This window comes from Microplitis demolitor, chromosome 5 (assembly GCF_026212275.2).
Source record: "Microplitis demolitor isolate Queensland-Clemson2020A chromosome 5, iyMicDemo2.1a, whole genome shotgun sequence".
NCBI lineage: Eukaryota > Metazoa > Arthropoda > Insecta > Hymenoptera > Braconidae > Microplitis > Microplitis demolitor.
The window spans coordinates 15,471,535-15,493,248 of NC_068549.1; the positions used below are offsets into that span (position 1 = coordinate 15,471,535).

At 30.4% G+C, this 21,714-nt stretch overlaps 1 protein-coding gene and 1 long non-coding RNA gene across 12 annotated transcripts in view; one reads left to right on the top strand and one right to left on the bottom strand.

Annotated features, from left to right (window-relative positions):
• The window catches only part of LOC103572795 (uncharacterized), an 86,601-nt gene extending 71,136 nt beyond the window's left edge, over positions 1-15,465 (bottom strand). For all 11 annotated transcript variants that reach the window (XM_053739210.1, XM_053739214.1, XM_053739209.1 and 8 more), the window contains exon 1: positions 14,529-15,465. The gene's annotated coding sequence lies outside the window, so the exon portion shown is untranslated. The remainder of the gene's footprint in view (positions 1-14,528) is intronic.
• On the top strand, positions 11,372-12,529 carry LOC128667764 (uncharacterized). Its single transcript, XR_008403725.1, has 2 exons — positions 11,372-11,575; positions 12,111-12,529. It is a non-coding gene; the product is annotated as an uncharacterized LOC128667764 (long non-coding RNA).
• Positions 15,466-21,714: the final 6,249 nt, after the last annotated feature.

Consider the following 21,714-nt stretch of genomic DNA (forward strand, 5'->3'; position numbering starts at 1 on the left):
TTATTTCGAAAAATTTATAAAATAACTAAACTAAAATAATTTTGTGAAATTTGTGATTTAAAAATCTCTTGATTTTAAATATAAAATTTAATTGAGAATTGATTAAATAATTAAATTGAAATAACTGTGAAATTTGTGGTTTCTCAATCTTTTGATTTTTAAAAATGAGGTTTATTTGAAAATTTATCTAATAGTTAAATAAGAATAATTTTGTGGAATTTGTGATTTTTTTTTGTTTAAATCTTTCGAGGCATTCGGAAGGTTATGAATTAATAAAAATCAAAATAATTTATGAAGATTGTTGATTTTAAATCTTCGATTTTCAATATAAAATATTATTTAGAAGTTTGTCAATTAATTAAATTAAATTAATTTATGAAATTTATTTGTTAAATTGTTTTACTAATTTTGAAATGAATTTTTTTTTTCCTTTTCGTGAAATTTTACATTAATTTGTGAAACTTATTTATTAAATTGTTTTAATAATTTTGAAATGAATTTTTTTTCCCATAAATTTTGAATTAATTTATGAAATTTATCTATTAAATGATTTTAAGAATTTTGAAATAAATTTTTTTTCTCTTTCTCATGAAATTTTACATTAATTTGAATTCAAACCCCAACGGGTAAACATGAGTCGTTTAACTTTGTCACCCGAATTCGTACTTTAAGTCAAAGGCGCTATTAATAATAAAAAGGATTTTTTTTTCTCTCCATTCAACTATTGAAATTATTACCTTTGGTGGTAGGCGTGGAGGATATTAGAATTTAATTCAAGAATATAATTTTTTATAATTACCGATGTTAATCTGTCATTTCAAGTTTCTTTGTTTATAATAAAATCTGAGAAATAATTGGAAACAAATATTATTATTCTTTCCACTTAAATGAAAACCTCCCGCCGTTCTTCTAACCGATCAAAACCAAAACTCAAAGTTTGTAAGTGCCCTGGTTGTCCTGGTTATCTTAAACCTATTCCTAACACGAATAATTCCTATCGGCTGACTTCTATAATGATCCAGGAAAGACCTCTTCCGTTGACTTGGGTCAACGAGAGAGATCCTAGGTTCAATTTTCACGCTTATAGGCTTTTGAACGATCCAAGGATTACTGAAGTTGTAAACTTCTCAGAGCCCCCAGCTCCTGAGGTGATAACTATGGAGTGATCTACGGCAGTGTCGTATATTCAGGGACGACCAAAACATCGACAAAGTAAGTACCTCCCGGTACATTTTGCATTAAACCATTGTTGTGACATCCATCTAATCTAACCAGAGAATATTCCTTGGGATCAGTAGATTCCTAAAACCTCAAAGAAATTTAACAATTGGTATACATAACAATAAATCCCCAACTGGTATAAATGTTACCGACAGGACGTAACAAAAATCATCGAAGAAATCTTTAGAGCTACCATCGCATTCGAAGGGAATAATTTCTTGTGGAGGTATAACTAATTCTATATCATCTTCATAGGCATTAATTGCATAAACGTAGCAAGTGTTATTATTTGTAACCAAAGCATTACCAATAAAAATATTCTCGCGAGTTTCTATACAGGGCAAAAATCCAGATTTCAAATATGTTTTACAAAGATTAATTGGAACTACTGTACGAGTTAGGCTGTTAATACAATTATTAAGGGTTCTTCTTCTGATTGTAGTTACTTGTGACGTGTCAAATGGTTCACCGTTAGTATTTTTGAGCGGAATCGGATGTATAGGCTCAGAATCTGCAACTATAGTATTATAGTGAAAAAGATATTTCGACCTTTTCATTCGTTAGAAAGTCAATGCCGATTATTCCGTCGGTTGGAATAGGTAGTGGATTCTCGAGAACGTGCAATTTCTCAGGATTTTAAAAAAAATTTTGTTGTACCCATAGTATCAAGTCGTTCCATAGTGATCCCTTTTATGGACACAAAGTCCCAGGTATCAATTACTGTGCGAGGGGCCAGTGCATCTTTTCTAATTAAGTATATATCAGCACTTGTGTCAACTTAGAAACGAGCTTTATCGTTTCGCAACTCAGGGGCTGTTAGGGTAACGACTAGTCCCAACCTCAATTGGTCCTCTACCCTGGACTCTGGACCACATTATGAATTTTCGACTGTTAGGAATCTGATTGTTGGTGGGACGCGCTTCCGTGGGGTTCTCGCTTTTTTCGCGTCGCGTCGTTTCGTCGAATCACGATGGAGTTTAAAGGCTTCTTAGGAGGTGCAGGAGAGTTTAGTCTTGAATTGTATTGTTGGTTTTGTGGATAACCATTATTATTGTAATTTCCGTAATTATTTCTATTGTAATTATTGTAACCATTGTTGTAATATCTCTGATCATTATTATCATAATTATTACGATTATTGTAACAATTGGGGTTATTGTTACTATAATTGTTAGTAGAGTTGTTCTAATTATTATCCTGGGGAGGATAAATTCGGTAGTATGGTGTATTATAGGGTACTAGATATGGGTATGTCCCAGGAGACGGGTATTGATATGGCATTGGAAGTAAGTAACCTGATGGAGGGTAATATGGGTAGTAACTTCCAGGTGATCGACTTTGCGGGCGATAAGGTGAATTACTATGCTCAGGATACTCACGCTTATCACGTGGTGGTATTGAGTCTCGCACCGGAGATCTACTATATGAATTAGAAGATCTAGTATTGTCTTCGCGACCGAATCTAAACGGTATTATGTTTCGGCGTTCTTCGTCCTGAAAGCTTATCGTTCGAGTTCTACGCGGCAGATCAAGGTTTGCGGATTCGGATTGCGTGTAGGCTAAATAATTAGAGTTACGATGACAGCTGCCTCTCAGGTCTTCCTCGAGCCGTAATGCGATTTTATATGCATCGTCGAGAGTACCAGGATTTTCACACTTACTCCGTATATTAAATCGTCTGGTAGTCCGCGTTTGAATGACTGGAGTGCTAGTCCATCTAGCATTTTCTTCATCGCGTTTACCTCGGCTTCGTTATTAAAGCTTTCGTTCAATGTGGTCACTGCATTAGCGCGAATTTTCTTTATTCGGGTATAATAACTAAGGATTGATTTATTTTGTTTAAGTCGAATAGCTTGGATATCCGCACAATATTGTGGATACGTTTTCTTGGTGGCCAAATATTCTTTAAGCGCATCTCTAAAAGTATTCATTGAATTTATTGTTTTATCCGCGATCACGTCCCTAGCTGTGTCCTTAAGCTTGAATTTAACTTCATTAAAATACGTATTTTCAAGGTTTTCTGGTACGATTGTAAGACCGTTTTCTACGTTTTGTAGAAATGCTTGTAAAGGTATGCTTAAAGAAGTTAGCATGGAAAACTAGATTTGCGATCGTGAGATGCGAGTAAAATGTTGCAGTGATTAAAACAAAAACTTGTTTACTAATTAATTGTTACCGAATTGAAATAGCCTCTATTGAATTTATGATTGTTTCTTGTAAAGTGAGTAGTGTTGAAAATATATGATTTATTTAAATCTAGGTGTTGTATCTGTTTTTGTTTGCTTATTCTTAGTTCCAGAATTTCTATCAACATTGCTGTCAGGTGAATTATTTACTTTCTGAAGTTGTAAAGTATTTGTTAATTTTTCTCTTTTTACAGAATACGGACTCAGCGATCCCTTACCTAGTATCGCTATTAATTTATATATTTGATATTTTCTTCCGGCGCGTTTACTGTGTTTCATAGGATAAGGTTTAAGTTGTGTGTAAAAATAAAAGTAAAATAAGTTTATTTTATGGAACTACAATTATTTTTCTCTTCCAAATGTGGATGATTTATTTCTTGATTTTGTAAAGTATTTGTTGGATTTTGTAAGGATAATGGTATTGTTACGGAAGTGTATAATAACTCTCCCTTAAGGAATATTGCAACTAATTTTCGTAATTGAAATTTTCTCGCAGCGTGTTTTCTGCGTTTGATAAGATATTTCTAGGCTGTACGCTCGAGGTACTTTTCACAATTGCTCCATTGATCAATTAAAGAGTAAGATTACTACAATGACTGATCTAACAAAATGTTACAAGTCTCTATGGTTTTTTGAAAATGAGTAGATGAGTGAATAATGAATCACCTAAAATCCGACAAAAAGTCTGCGGTCTTCTAAGCAACCATAATTAATGAGATGAGTAATGAGTGAGTAATAAATGATCCAAGGTTTACCAAAAATTATTTGCAATTTCGGGTGCAAAAGGTAGCAAGTTGTTTGTACGTAAAACCCAATAGTATTATAAAATAAATAATCGCGTTCTCCTTATGTTACGTCCTGGTTGATGTTTTGGCGCTGGCGTAGTTGAGCGGTCGATTTAAATTGGACGTAATGAAAACTTACATATAATTATAAAGAATAATTAAGTATGGGTTGAACAGCCATCATTTGGTGGTTGCAATAAACTGGTTGTTTGATTTTATATATTATTTTATATATCTAAATCCGATTTATGCAATTGTAAGGAAATAATTCTGAGTGATGTGAAAATATACAGTTGAATTAATTTATAAATTTTTAATGTACTCTTAACAATAACTTCAAGAGGGTGAGAACGAAGTTGAGTTTTTAATATTGAGCCTGACTGATCTCGATAATTCTATCTTTCAGACTGACTCCTCTTGATCGACAAAAACTAGAGCAACTCTTATCAATACGTTTGGGCATCAGACCCGCGCATCGATTCATATGGAGGGGTCATTCGAGATAACGCATGTTCTCGAATGATCCATTCTAATATTTATTGAAAATGCTTAATTCTCACGATCTCTCCGCTTTTGTTACTAACAAATGAGTCACTTATCTATTAACAAAAGTTATCTTAAACAAAATAGATGTTTGTATAGCTGCACGTCACGAGGATTTACTTGAAGCGCCAGCGCTTTTTTATATTTGATAAAATATAGAAAAATAACTTTATCAACTATTACTCATATCCTTAACGTTCAAATATCTTAAATGATATTATTCTATTAATATATTATATAATTTTATATAATTAATTAAATACTATGGAAATTACTTGATTATCGATATTCGATATAATTAGTTAGATTTCAGGTTGGTAATTAGAGAAGTAAATGCCCTCGTTATCTGACGTACAGGCTGGGACGTAACACTTAGAAAATTACAAATTTATTTTCACTGAAATTGACTCTAAGTTTAATAATTGAATTTATCTGCAATAAATTGAGTTTTCATTCAATATTTGCAAACGAGGATCAAAACTCGATAATTTGTAATTAAATTTTAAAAATCATTTGAGTATATCAACTGGTATAAGTTTGTAATTAATAAAATCTTGTGATCTATTGGAGAGCAAATATTTTTTTATGAAAGGGCACGATGGTGCTTCTTCTCCGATTGTGATTAATCTTTCTATGTGCACTAAGAAAATAAAATAATATTGTCCAAACAAGAATTTCTTGGTTCAAGAAATCCGTTCAAAATATTTATTTTATTATTATTAAATATCAATTTCTTGAGAAAAGAGCATAAAATTTATTTTTGTTATTGTATGAATTTGATATTTCATTACGAGTAAACAAAAGAATAGCTTTACTTGAATTAAATAAAAATTATTTTCATCAATTCTACGAATTCTCGAGACAAAATTATATATCTTTGAAAAGTATCAAGAATATACCCGATAAAAAATGTTTAGATCCAAGCATACATGATTGGATCCAAATAGTCAGATATGCTTGGATCCAAATTTTGGTGCGATCTAAGCGGATCCAAACAGATCTGACAATATCCAAAGAGATCTCACTATATCTAACATGCATGGATATCAATTTTTATATCTGCTTATATAAAGGTGGATCTCAGCAGATATACTTGGATTCGTGCAGATATAATTATATATGCTTATAAGGGTGTTTCAAAATAAATATTTTTTTTTTTTAAAGTCTTATGGTCTTAAAAGTTAGTCTTAAGTATTAGAAAAATTCTCCCGAAAGAGTAGCTTGGAAGCTCAATCCGGCTAAGAGCTCAATCAATATTAATTTTCTCATTTGAATTACGTGTAAAAAATTTTTTTTTTGTTTTTTATATATAAAAGTTTTTACAAAAATTTTTTTCGAAAATCAAAGTACGTGCTCTTGTAGCAAATTAAATTCTCTACAAAAAAGCCCTTGAGCGTTTTTTTCATACAACTAACAGAAAAAAAGTTATGACCATTGAAACAATAGTGAATTGAAAAAAACAATAGTGAATTGAAAAACTTAACGTAAAGATAATTTCCGGATTTCATTACGTGTACGGGTTTATATGGTGTATCTATATGCTATGTATAATCAGTAAGGTATTTTAAAAAGATTTCTGAAATCTTACTTATTTTCCGTATTAATTTCGAAAGAAAAATATTTTTTTTAAGAATTAAAATTTTTTTTCTTTCTGTATTTTTAATTTAAAAATAAAGATCTGTTTTGAAAGTAAGGAAAATTTTTCCCATGTGTTCAAAAAAAAATTGACAGATAACATTAGTTTAGATGAAAAAACCTAAATTTCTATTAAAAAACTGTTTAATATAATGGAAACATGAAGTTATACTATTTAATATAGTTTAAAGCTTAACTTTTTTTCTGTTAGTTCTCCGGAGAAATCAATCAGAAGCTTTTTTGTAGAGAATTTTTGAGACCATAAGAAAAAAATTTTTTTTTTTCTGAAACACCCTAATTCTTATATTTAGCAAGATCAAATATTTGGATGTATTCGGATATAAACAGATATAACGAGATCCAGACATATCTGGTTGGATCCAAACGTTTTTTATCGGGTATGTTCTTGTATCAAGTAAATATTCTCAATAAAAGTATTTTTTAACTTCCCGCTAAGAAAATCGATGATTTTCAAAAATTTCGGGAAGTTATTGTTTTCACCCCGATTTGCGAAAATCGAAATTCCAACAGATGTTGACGTTTTGAGGTTCTAGGAAGCTATTTTGACCAAATTCAAGATGATGTTCGAGTGTACGTACGTATGAAAATATTCTGTAACTTTTGAACGGATGAACCGATTTTGACCATCGAGGTATTATTCGACGCGGCTTGTTATTTACTATAAGCACTGGAAATTTGAGCTTAATCGGTAGAGCAAGTTCGGAGATATTTCAAAAATAAAATTTTGTCATATATGTTTTTTTTGAATAACTTCTAATTTGCTTGATGGATTGATTTTAAAATATAATCAGCTCTAAAACTTTGTAAGCCACGTCGAGTGTCACTTCAACCATTAAAATCGGTTCATTCGTTTAAGAGAAACCGTTAACGAAAGAATTAAAAAAAATTTTTTTTTTAGTTTTTTAGAAATTTTTCAAAATCTTCTTGATAAATCAATTTTAAAATTTGATCAGATCTAGAACTCACCAAAACGCGTCGATTTCCATCTCAATTGCCTCAATCGGTAAATTCGTTCGAGAGATATCGTTGTAGAAGAAATGGTAAAAAACGTTATTTTTTGAAAACAAAGGCAAACAAAAGTATTTTCGAGCTTGAAGAGCTCGACAGCAGCGGGAAGTTTTGGGGCTGGCCCGCAAGGTCAACTGACAGACCGATTTTTTTTCTCGATGTGAAATTTGATTTTTGTTTATTTATTGCGTTTTAGCGTTGATGAGTTAGGCATGAACGCGTCGTGGTAATAACTCGTGGAACTAATTAAATTGTAGGTAACAATAAATTGTAAGAGTATTTGAAGTATTAAAACTGAAAGTGCGGAACTTTTCAAAATAAAGTTCTATTGTTAAATATAATAAAAGTTAAAGAAGGTTTTCAAAAATAAAATTGCAAATAGTTTTAAGAAAAGAATAATTAATATTTTGTTTGTAGGGAATTTTAGAAAAAGATTCTTTAGAATAATTTAGAATTTTATTCCAGGATATTATTTTAATAAGAGTAAAATAAAGATTAATATGGAAAAAGGGTCTCAGGTAAAGGCTAAAAGTTTAAGAGTTTAATTATTTTGAAAAGATTCCGAATTGATTTTGACGCGTTTCAAAATTTCTGCGATAAATAAAATATAGCGAAATTATTTTAAATATTGAGATCATTGTTTTCGTTATGATTTTAAAAAAAATAATTTTAATGATCGAGTTAAAGAAATTTAATCAGAGTTAGTTTTATTTTAAAATGCCAAAAAAAAAATTTTGCTTTTTAAGTTCAATACAGATATTAGAAATCGCAAAGAAAATTTGTGAAGAAATTTTTTTTTGAAAAATTGTAAATTTTTTTGATTTTTATTTTTAATAGAATTTTCAAGTTTCGGAATTTTGAACGTATGAAAATTCGTAAAAAATGAAAATTTTGAGAATTGAATATGTACTTAAAAATTACAACTTAAAATTTAACTCAGAAATTTCAACAAGGCAAGACGTTTGTTTTTGGTTTATAAGAATTGAATAGAATTTGTCAAAATTTGAAGAAAAGAATGATTCACCAGCGTATTACATCGCTGTCACCAAATATTTTGACTGTCACGATCGGAGTGAGTGATGGCGACGGGCGATAGGGTAATTTTTAATTTATTATTATTTAATATCGGAATACCATATTAGCTCGTTTTATAATTCAGCCAAGGAGTTCGATTGAACTTCACATGGTTAGTGTAATAACATATCGGCGATTGGGCATTGATTATTAGTTTGTAAATTACAGTGTGAAATTATATTTATTCTGTCATCAAATCAAGGATTTGCGATTACGTGGCTGATAGAGTAATATTATAATTTCGTGTTGTTTTACAACTCATTTGTCTATTCGTACCAAGTGGATGTACTATAGACCGCCCCGTTCAATGAACTACGTGGCGTTAGGGCCGGTCAGGGATTTCTGAGCAAGAGGGATGTTATCGGTGAATATAGGCCCTCGAGAAGACCGTGTTCTTTCTCTGTCTTGCGTTAAGCTTACTATGACTCAAATTACCAGCATTTGAATGCCGGAGAAAGAGGACAGTAAATAAAAAGACGAATATGTAAAATAATAACATGTGCAGTATATTATCAAGTTAAATTTTACAAAAATATTATAATAATGAACATACCCTGGAGAGTTGATATACCTGCACACATACTCACTCGAAATTCACCAGTTTGAACTTGTGTACGCAGGAGTTTTAGAATGTTTTACGATAATTATTGAATTGTATTTATTTGCGATTCACAGGTTGAATCTTTTCACACGAACGCACTGCACGCTAGACCGATAGGCCGACTTTGCTTTCGGGTGATTTAAAATTTGTTAACAGAATCGACTATTTCCGAACAGACCTGAGTGCCTAGGCAGTGGAGATCACGTGAAGGGGTTTGGTCGTATCCAATAGATCACTTCGTTGCGAGCTCAAATAATTTTTACTCTAGGTGTCCAACTTAAGACTCCTAGCTTGGAGTCCCGATGCCTAGGCGTAGGACAGTCATGAGGAAAGAGTTTAAGAATAATATTCGAGTCGCGGGGTTGACGAATTTAGATTTATTATCCATAGAAAATGAATTTTGAAAATGACCTTGTAAATATTTAATTTTAAAATAAAAGAATCGAATTGCGATTATGGATCTAGGATCCCCGGTTGCCTAGGCGTGGAGTGTCAAGATAACGAACTTTGAAATCGACTCAGTGAGCCTTACTCGCGGGTTTGAATAGATCCGACAACGGTTCCGGTAGCTGAAGTCATGAATAAATTTGATTTTTCATGGCCTTATATAGCAAGGGTTTAATACAATAGTAAGGCTAGATGATGTCACATCTCTGAGACAAAAATGGGTTAAGAAAAGGAAGAAAAATCAAATAGAGAAGTTTTGATTTTTAGACAGCTGAGAGTGAAATATGAGGTTCAATGGGTCACGAAATTTCATAGCGACCAGATGCAGATAGAAAAATAACTCTGCGGTAGACCGTGGGATACCTTAAAACAATGTCACCTTGACAAATATATGATGACATTTATTACCAATATTTTAGATGCCCTGAAAAGAAAAAATTTCTAAAATACAACTCTAGCAGATCCGAATGACGATAAATTACCTTAGTTTACCTTAAATTACCGTAAAGTGCCGTAATTTACGGTACTCGAAAGAATTGCCGTAATTTACCGCGAATTACGGTAATTTGCGGTAAAATACCGTACTTTACGGAAAATACGCGGTAAAATTGCAGCGATTTGCCGTGAAATTTGCGGCAATACTGCTGTGTTTTTACGGCAAAATCGCGGTATTTTACCGCAAATTTGCCGTAATTAGCAGTATTCAGAGGAATTACCGTAAATTATGGTATTTTACCGCAAATTTGCCGTCATTTACAATATTCAGAAGAATGACCTAATTTACGGTAGATTACCGCATTTAGCTGTAAATTAGGGAAATTTGCGGTCATCTACCGTAAATTACGACAATCTACCGTAAATTTCGGTAAACTGAGGTAAACTTGCCGTGAATTACGGTATTTTGCGTTAAAGTAGAGATTTTTCTGTAAAATACGGTAATTTACCGTAATTCGGATTCACTAGGGAAGGATAAAAAGGGAGAAATTCCTATGGTAAAGAGGAGAAAGAGAGGTTTCGCGGGGGACCGTGGGACAAGGTCTTCATATCAAATATATGATGACTTTTATGGTCCATATATTATGTAGTCTAAAAAAATATAATTTTTAAAAAACAAAAATCGAGGAAAAAATTTTAGTGATAGAAAAATGTACAGAAAGGTTCCGCAGGATGCCGTAAGACTTGTTAGTCATAGTCGTAAAAATTTGAGTCAAACTAGAGCAAGGAAATATCTTGATGAATTTATGTGACATTTACGATGATCTAAGGTACTCGCGACAGAGATCTGGAAAACATTGAGTCGGTGAGCTCAGTGCAAGGATCCAGCCATAGCGGGGCAGCTGTGCATAGAAGAAGAGAAAAACAGAGTTTTCTTATTTGGTTACTCTTATTCTCCTTTCTCTCTTACTCTTTTAACTTGACCATTCGTTTTCACACACTCCTTCGATGGGAATTCATAGCAAACCCAAAAATGAGCTAGATAAAGATAGGGGCTATTCTTCCGATTAGGTCCCCCTGCTGATTTTGCTCCAATTTCGTAGCGACCTTCTTTTTTGGTCAACCAGCAAGAATTAGTAGATTTTTCCACCGGCGATATCCAAAATTAAAAAAAAAAAAATTATTTTAATGTTTTTAATTCTTAATTTTTAAGCTATTGCATAGTTCTATCGCGGGCCTTGAGCGCGGGGACCGAATCCAGAAATTCCGTAACGAAAAAACCTCACGCTCCCCACTCCGACGGGCACGGAGGTGTGGCTTGAAGGCCGTGCATCGTCTAACGTCGTTTCAGTTCGGCAGTCTTCGACACGGCATTGTGTGCGTGCGATTAGACGTATTGTATGACTCTACGAAACTCGCACGAATCGAGACGAGCTGCTCCGAAATCGGACGAATACATAAGCAGCTGTTTATGAGAAAGTATACAGGTGTATAGGTATTTATGTACAACAGTGAATAGCTGTACTTGTAAAATTTGTGTATAAAGTGTTTTGAATATGAATGAACAAAGCATTTATTATTAATGAAGAAAGTCACGAAAAAATAGTGAAAGAAAATGAGTGAGTACTCTATATACATACATTTTATTATTATCACAAATGCAGTATTAATTTTGAATTGAAAATATAATACTGCTATAAAGATAACCTAAATTTTTTATATTAAAATGAGCGATATTAAAAGTAGCCCTCTTTTATACACACAAACACACAGACGCGTATAGTTTAAATTCTCAATTTAGATTCTCAATATGTATATATATATATATATATATATATATATATATATATATATATATATATATATATAAATAAATTCATTCTTCATTATGTATATAACAGAAACCATCAAACCAAGCACGTGTACTATTCAGTACCTTTGTTTTTGGTGTATAGATAATGCACATAAATGCCGCGCAGAGAAAGTATATATGATATTATATCTATATAAATGTACATCGCGCGAAATTCGATAATAACTTCTTAATATTGTTATTTTTTTATAAATGAATAATTTTGTTTTGGTGTGTCATTACACTATTTATACCTAATTATTTATACCTATTATTTATACCTAGATATTTTCGTTTTATAGAGAAGAAAAGCGTAAAGAGCTAAAAAGAAAAAAAAACTAATGCACGTCAAAGGGCATATTATCAGCGTCAGAAAGATTTGAAGAAAAATGAAGAAATAATAAAAACAGTACCAAAATCAAATGCTGAACGTCAAAGGAAATTTCGTCAACATAATGCAGAAAAATCTTACATGGATATGTAATTTGATTTAATAATAATATTTATAATGATCCACAAGAGTTCACAACAAAATATGGGATTACTATTGACGCGGTATTTTCTAGGTATTTAGAGGATATTAAGTCGCAAACTTATGTTTCTTATTTCAGTTATCATAAACCTATAGTTTCAATGATAAATATTCCTGAATAACCAACAGCTACTGTAAGATAATAAAACCCACATGTATTGTAAAATAATAAAAATATTTTAAACAATATTAACTTTTTATTTATTTAATAAAAGAAAAATTTGTTTTCTTATCGGTCACCACGCTCAAAAAGTGTAACTTGAATTAATATCAAAGAAAAATAAATACTGCATAAATAAAATAAATAAATAATTATAATTGCATAAGTTGATACAAAATGCTATGCAATAGCTTTACCGCGGCAGTCCCCGAGTGCCACACGTCTTTTTTTTTTTTTTTTTCATTATTTAAATGTCTCTAATTTAACAAGGACATTACAGTTAAATTGAATAATAATAAATTACATAATTTGTTTATTGATGATAGCCAAAATCTAGAGAAAAAAAATATTCAATTTTATTGATTAAATTTATTTATAATAAATTTACAATTTTTAACAATTAACAAATTCAATAGTAATCAATAATGAATAATAAATTACAAATTATTTTTTTCTAGAAGAACCATTTTTGTTTTATCTTAAATTAAATTGTACATCATTTTGAAACAAAAACAATGGAAAATGCGTGTTTAACAAAATTACATGTCTATTAATTCATCTGAAATTTTGAAATACTAAATTCGATAACAATGGTTAATGACTCATTAATTACAACTTTTGTTTTTCAACCAAATAACAATCATTGTTTTTTTTTTTTAATGTTATGTATTATTTCAAAATTAAAAATAATCTATTTATCAAGTTTTATGATAATAATAGAAAATCCATATTTAACAAAATTACACAGTTGTTAATTTATCTTAAATTCAATACATTAATTTTTCTTAGATAAGGAATATACATAATTAATGTTCTCAATTAAAGCATAAAATGTTTTTTTTTTCGACATTCTTTTCGCCATAAAAATTGATTTATATGTTATCTCCGCCATTTTTAAGTAAATTAAATATCCGGGATTTTTCCCTTTGGTAGCGATAGAAAATTTTGATGAGCGATATGGAGGTTGCGGACAACAGTAAAGCATACGAGGAAGGTTTTCACTTCTTATATTAATTATTTAATATGGTTTTTGCAAAGAGACTGAACCCAAACGCCTTTGAGCTTGGTTACGTTGCATTTATAAGTGGATTAACAAAGAGAAAAGATATTAAAAATGTCTCTCACTTACCTTGAGATGAGTTTGTTCTTTTAGCTATATGCTATTTTCGAATGAACTCACTAAGTTAAGATTATGATCTTTTGTCTTTTTATTTAACTTTTCAATTACAGCACTTATACACTACAACTGTTGCAATAGATTGCACTTATAAAAGATGTAAAACCATTTAATTTGATTATTATTATTATTTTTAATTGCTTTTAAATGCGTCCTTCTGAAGCCTTATAGCTTTTGTGCGCAGATTATCTCGACCCGAGATCGGACTACAATTTTACTCGATTAGTGTGTCACTATTCGATCGAGCCGGAATGATTTTTCTATGAATTTTAAATAACAAAAAATTACCGCTACATGGTATGAAAATATCGGCCAAGTACCTTTATCAATTTACAATTTGATTGAATCTAAATATAAGATAAACCATTGTTAAAACAATACCGCTAAACGATGGAAACTATCGGCCTAGTACCTTTTATTAAGGACGAATACTTATTGCCTTATCTAGGACAGATTATTGCAATAAGATTACGGGCTATCGACGCCGTTTACGCGGACTGTAGGACTCGAAATTCAAAGATCTGATCAACATCCACGGCACTGTTAATGCGGACCGTAGGACTCGAGATCTGAAAATTTGATCAACAACTAAGGCCCTGAGCCATAGTGCTCAGGCTATTTAAAAACTTTTGATTGATGTTTAATGGGAAAGATCAAATTGTAGTTATTAGTGGAAAATAACGACAAATTTTTATTTATTCGTCGGTATGTATCATTATTGCAAAAATCGTCGCGCTACTTTTATACGCATAAATGGTGGTAAAACTGACGTTGCGTTTTCGCGTGCTTTTATAAAGAAAAGTTTCGTAAATTTATTTATGAAATAAAAGAAATTAATAAAAAAAAATTACTTGGATATAACATAGATAATCAATCATTCGTGATGGATCTCACTTCTGCACAGTTTACTTTTCAAACGTCTCCAAGAAGCTTCAATATTTTGAGTGTGAGCCCCATCTTGAAGATTTACAAAATTTTTTGAATGTTTTGAATTGACCGTTTTATGCACGTAACCATATTTTTCTAAATCTTTATATGGTTTCCAGCAGTTTGAATGAATTTCTGTTCTCTTCACTACGCGTTTTAAAATTACTCCCATTAAAGTTTTCTTATCTCTTTTATTTTCAGGACAAACCTCTGATCGATATCCCAGTTCTCCATTCCTTTGAATCATCCCTATGAAATATAATACAAAAAATTTATTATAGACATGATTGTTTATCAATCATAATTTAAGGATAATATTTATGGTGATACCACTGATACAAAAAAAAAATAATAATAATAATAACAATAATTTTAAAGTGACTTACCGAAAATCCAAGAAACTTCTTTAAGCCGTCCACGTTCATACTTACATTTTCCAATTTTGATTTCATCTATTCCAACAATGATTCCAGGACTACCAATCAAACCTTTATCTTCATATAATTTATCTACAGCAATCCCACAGATTTCTCGATAAAAAGAAAATATATCGGCAACCGTTTCAGATGATGTTAAGGCATCAGTCAAACTACTTTCTCGTATAGCTTATCATACGTAAAATTAAATACAGAATAATATGTTAAAACCATCTCGGTAGCTGGACTAATACGCGTATTTTCAAACCAGGTGTTAGATGCAACTGATATTTGATGTTTATTTTTTTTTCGTATTATCTCGGCGTTGGATATTTTACATGAATTTTATATAATACTAAAACCCTAATATAAAATACTAAAAATCACATAAGCGACAAAAAAATTGTCGCTTATGTGATATCCAATATTTTACTTTAGGGAATAAACTTAATGATTTGATCCACTCTAAGCAATCATCATGATCACAAATTTTTTCAGAAATCTCAAATAAATTTCGCGGTTCCATGTTAAAATAATCACAATTACATTAATTTATCACAATTAAAATTATTTATAATTTTTTCATATGAATAATATCCAAAGTTTTAATTTCAATGTTAACAACAATAATGTAGTACGATAATCAATATCAATTAATTAAACTAGGTTCAAATTTCTACTTCCTGTCAAAACTTTATGTTACCTTAGAATTTTTAATTTAAATGCAGTTTACAAAAAAATAAAATTCAAAATAATCAAGAACTCGATTGCAGCACCATCATACCTCAAATTTAACACTTATATTATTAGCAGTAGTATTAAAAAAAAAGTTATACATTATTATTTTCACTGACAAAACAATACTGTGAAAAATCAGCGCTACACTATCACAAGTAAATTAATTATTTATTATTATTATATACTGTAAAAAATAACCGGGGTAAATCCAAGCGGTGTAGGTATTAAAATTTGCGGTGTTAAATTTCAACACCAAAAACGGTGTGAAAATAACACTGCCACCAGTGTAAAAATTCTTTATCGATGTTAAATAAAATTTCCCGGTGTTAAGATATTTTACTTTAGGGATATTTTTACTTACTCGATCACTACAGTTAAACAGTGTGCGTGTTCGTGTGATTGAGTGTGTGTGTAAGTGCGAATGTGTACGCATGTGTATGCTCTTATGTTTGAGTGTGTGTGCATTAGGGTGAATTAAAAAATAATAAATTTTTTTTTTTTTCGCAAACAGGTTCAAAAGTTTCATTTCGATCAAAAAAGACGCCTGTGAAAATTAGAGCTTTTAATATTAACATTAAGAGGTTCCGCATTGCACTTTTCTATTTTCCATAAGAATAACATGGAAAAAATTTTTTTTGCGTCTTCTGATTTTTATAAGCAGCGAACGATGCGTCATAGGAGTAATTAGCAGGCATATTTTTCTAGGTGATTAAATACTCTACAAAAAAAGTCTCCTATCATTTTTTGATGAATCTATTTGTTCAAAAGTTATTTGAGGTTGAAGTCGAATTCATACTAAATTTGGAGATCTTTTTACTTTTCCGGCAAAACTATCAGACCTATTATAAAATATCACGGGACTTTTTTTATAGACAATTTTAATTCCCTAAAAGTTATTCCAGTATAGTTTTTTCAAACTCCGCATTGTTTTCGAGTTATTTTTATTCTAATGCCAAGCTCTTAAAATCGATCAGAAAACTATTTCTTCTATGAGCTTGACATTAAAATAAAAATAACTAGAAAACATGCTTTGCTCATTATTATGGTTGCTGGTTGATCCCTGTTTAAAAATATTGATTGAAAAGAATTAAAGATGATGAAATTCGAATTCTTTTCAATAATTTCAATTCGTTTGTTTGTATATATAGACATACAGTCTGCATGGAGTGACCGCTTCTTAATTTTTTTCAATCAGTATTGTTAACCAGGGTTATTATTACAGTTACAAAATTAACTACAGTATAATGAATTTTGGGTATCATCTGTGAAAAAATTATATGTTCTCTTTTTATTTGGCCCATGAAAAATCAAAATTAACCAAATTATAGTCTATACAAAAAATTTAATAAAACAATTAGAAAAAAAAAATTTTTAATAATTTTTTTCTCTCGATTTTGGGTATCGCCGATAAAAAAATCATATGATCCCATGTTATTTGACCCAAAAAAAGGTTTCTTAGGAACTAGAGCAAAATCAGTGAAGGGACCTAATCGGAAGAATAGCCAAAAGTTAAAAAAATATTTTATGTCATTTTTCCCAAGTAAATCATAGTATAATGTACTGAAATGTATTCAAAATCATACCAACTCTTCGTCCTTAGGGTCTCTTTTGACCGCCATATAATATAATGTAACTCATTCTTCAGTTTAGATAATATTATCAACAAAAAAAAAATTAAAAACCCCGTATTCAATATTTTTCTTGGATATTTCATGTATTAACCGATCATTTTATCCTATTCATATGGAAACATTGAAAATAAAGATATTTATATCAACTTTAGATTTTGACTAAAATGTTTTTGTATTAAATTGACCAATTCCATTTTATTTGAATTGCTCTACATTTTAGCATCCCTGATTAAGAAATCTAATTTGGAATGATTTGAGATTACGTAACACTGAATCATTTCGAATTATTCCAAATTATGTATTAATAAAATTAGAAGATAATATCGCAATTTTTGGTTCCTCGGACAATTCAGAATTTGTTAAAACGATTTGAACTCTCGAAACATTTCAAATTAAATCAAATTAGAAAATAATATCGCAACTTCTGGTTCCTGGGACAATTTAAAATTATTTGAACTATTGAATCATTTTCAATTAAATCAAATTCGGAAATAATATCGCAATATCTGGTTCATAATTTGATGATTTAAAATAATTCGAAGTTGAGAATTTGAAATTATGGGTCATTCCATGTAAAATCGACCAATAGTTGGAATTGACCTCTTTCGCTTAAGACGAATTTTAGTCCGAAGCTTTTCTGTCATCATATAACGAAATTCTGCCAAAAGAAACAAATTTGAAAATTTTTCTTCAAAGGTTATGCCAAATTCAAAATTTCGCAATTTTTCCAATTTTTCGACTTTATTCTTTAAATATCTCGAAAACTATGATAGTTACACTAATGATCCAGAGCTTGTTTTAAAGGGATACTTGAGAGAGAGACTATGAAAAAAAAATATTCAAAAAAAAATTTTGAAAAATGACAAATTTGTCAAATTTTGAATTCTTGAAATTCACCAAAAATGACTATCGACATTAAATTTTTGGCTCAACTATTTCTGTATAACACCTTGTACTTATTTTAAAAGATCCTGAAATCTTAGAACTGTGTTTTTTGTTTTCGCGAAAATATGAATTTTTGAATTTAAAAAAAAAAAATTTTTTTTTCTTTACTTTTTGTTAAGTAAAAGTCAAGCAATCATGTAATTTTGTGGATTATTAATTAATTTATTATTTAATTTTAATTTTTCTTAATTCTTATTATTCCCTTTTATCACTTTCCTACCAATTATTTTTACTCCCATAATATCACGACTTTTTACTCAGTAATTTCATCACCACGTTACCAAATTATCCAAACTCAAAGTTCCGCCATTACAATTTATCCGTTCTTTTCACATGCTCTTTCCAGGTACTTTTATCATCACAATAATTATTCATATTTTATTAATACCTTGCCTTTAATTATTCCCTTCATTTAATTAATTATTATTTCATTAATTAACTTAATTTTACCTATTCAATTTTTATCGGTGACTTTGACCGCGGACCTTTTTATATTTTTACCGAGACGCTTTACTGTTAATTTTATTTATAATTATTTTATCTATTTAAATATTAAATTTACTTATAATTAATTAATTTTGCCGACTAGCAATTATGACTAGATTCGACAATTTCTGGTACGTGAGTTACACGACCTACCTGAAAACTTCTAGAATATTTTCGGCTACCTGCCTGGAGTTTATTAATTAATTATTTTATATAAGTTAATTCCGGGTTTAATTTATAAATTTTGATTTACAAGTTTACTTAATTTACGAGTGATTAGACGCGACGCTACCAGACGTATGACTATGTATTAATTAAAATTTTCCGGCTTCCTGCCTGGAAAAATTTTAAATAAATACCTTTACAACCAAACTCTCTAGTTCCTTTTCTCGTTGTTATTGTCCGTCCTGTGTTCGTCTTGGTCTCGTATCCGTATTGGTCTTTGTCCCTTTCAGTCCTGTCTCTATCTCGTTCTTTCTCCTATCTCTATTTATCTCTCGACTCTCCACTATCCATTCTCTCCTTCAACCTGCTTAATCAAACGCAATCAGTAATATTCATATGAGATACCGGCTACCTGTCTGGTATCTGATAAAAGATCTTAACAAATTATCGTTTGGTTCCACAATAAACTCAAGCTCTCAATTAAATAATTTTACCTGATATAAATTTCGGCGTCTAACAGTCGGCGTCTATAATGGCGTCTTACGGTGGCCTCTCCTCAACTGTTGAACTTTTACTTTCGACTAGACTAGGTCCGTTCGGTCCGGCCACTTATGTCGAGTCTTGTTCCGGTCCCAGTTTATAATTACTCGCTCCCCCCTCGACTTCGGACTACGACTTAGTTCAAATTGGGGAATGACGTCCGAGCATTGGGAATTTTCACTTCCGGACGACTAATCGTATCATAGATTTTATTTTGACTTAATTTGAACGCGGTGAATTCAAATTTACCCCGTTACAATTATTTTGCAAAAACAAAAAACACAGTTCTAAAAATTTCAGGATCTTTTAAAATAATTACCAGGCGTTATACAAAAAAAAAAAAATTGAGCCAAAAATTTAATGTCGATCGTCATTTTTGACGAATTTCAAGAATTCAAAATTCGAGAAATGTGTTAATTTAAAAAAAATTTTTTTTTAATACTTTTTTTTTTCAAAGCCTCAAGTATCCCTTTCAATACAAACTTCGAATCATTATTTATTGTAACTATTATAGTTTTCGAGATATTTAAAGAATAATGTTGAAAAACTGGGAAAATCGCGAAATTTTGAATTTTACATAACTTTTGAAGAAAAATTTTCAAATTTTTTTCCTTTCGCAGATTTGCGATGTATGGTAATAGAAAACATTTGAACAAAATTCGTCCAAATCGAAAGGGGTCGATTTCAACTATTCATCGATTTGACATGGAATGACCCTTACTTTGAATTATTTCAAATCAGATTTTTATAATTTAAAATAATTCGAAGTTGAGAATTTTTAATTATTTTGAATTATTTCAAATTATAAATTCATAATACGATACAATATGAAATAATTTAGATTTTTCAAATCATTTCGAATTAGAGATTTTAATCAGGGTCTATGGGCAAGAAAAATACGCAGAACAGGCTTAGTCATTAGGACGATAGAAAGCACGAGACCGTATTTGTCTCACATAGTTGGAACACCTTCCACTGATAGGAACTGTCCATATAGTATCATCACATACGTTGCTACCTCTGTTCTAATACAATGCAAGTTATGAAAATGACGATGTTACGTCGTGAATTTCAAAAGTTACCTGTTTCCACCGTAAGAGGCGTTCCCATGACTCATTACTGTTCGCTTATATCGTTTATATGGATCTTACCAAAGTAGGTGTTTGTAAGTCTTTCTGTGGCTGAGTGGTCCAAGCCAACGGACAACCCGCAATCGAAAAGTCTTGTAATCGAGTCCAATATTCGTCCGAGTTTTACTATTTTATACTTTTATTAAAAACTTCTATTACATCAAATTCAGAAATTTAACAATGCTTACATCGTAATTTATTCTAAAGAGCTTACGACAATGTTTTCGATAAGTAGTATTATTTCAAATAAAATTTACAATGTTACACCGCAAAAATTATGATTTTAAATGCATACTCCAGTGTTACAAATATCAATAGGAAAAATTACGATGAATCATTAGCATCATAAATTTAACTAGAACTTTTTTTCCATTTAATTTTCTTCAGCCAAGAAAATTTACTCTTCGCTCAAGTTGTATACACTGCTTGCCTGGAGAAAACCAAACAGAGAACAGAATTTTGTTGGTACAACGAATTAATTATCTTGAATCAAAAGATATTGTTAATGAAGTTAATTAAGGTTCTTGTTTCGAAGAAAAAAATTATTTATCTTAATAAATATATTATCTTCGGATGAATAAGTTTAATCTTAAAACAAACCAACGATAAATCTTGATTTAAAAAAATTTTTCTTCAATTTAAAAAAAAAAATATCTGGAATTATTAAATAAGTATTTTAATTCAATCGTAAAAGATTGTTTGACTTAAGAAAGAACTTATTGACGTGATTTAAAATTCACGTAAATTTAATTCATGAAAAAATTCTGACATTCCTTCTTTGACCCTGAACTTTTTTTGACTCAAGACCATTGATATTGAGCCAAGATATTTGCCAAGATTGAGCCAAGTTTTTTTCGGTGTAAGCTGTGTAAAACCTACATCTGCCATTTACGGAGTTGTTTTTACTAATGATTGAAGTACATGTTATTACAATTTTTGAACCACAATAGGCTAGTGATCGTGTCTGAACGTCTAGTAATCTTTTATATTGCTAGTCGGTGTAGTAACTGTATTCCTAATTATAGTAAATTTGATGACATCATTTTTACGTGTATCAAA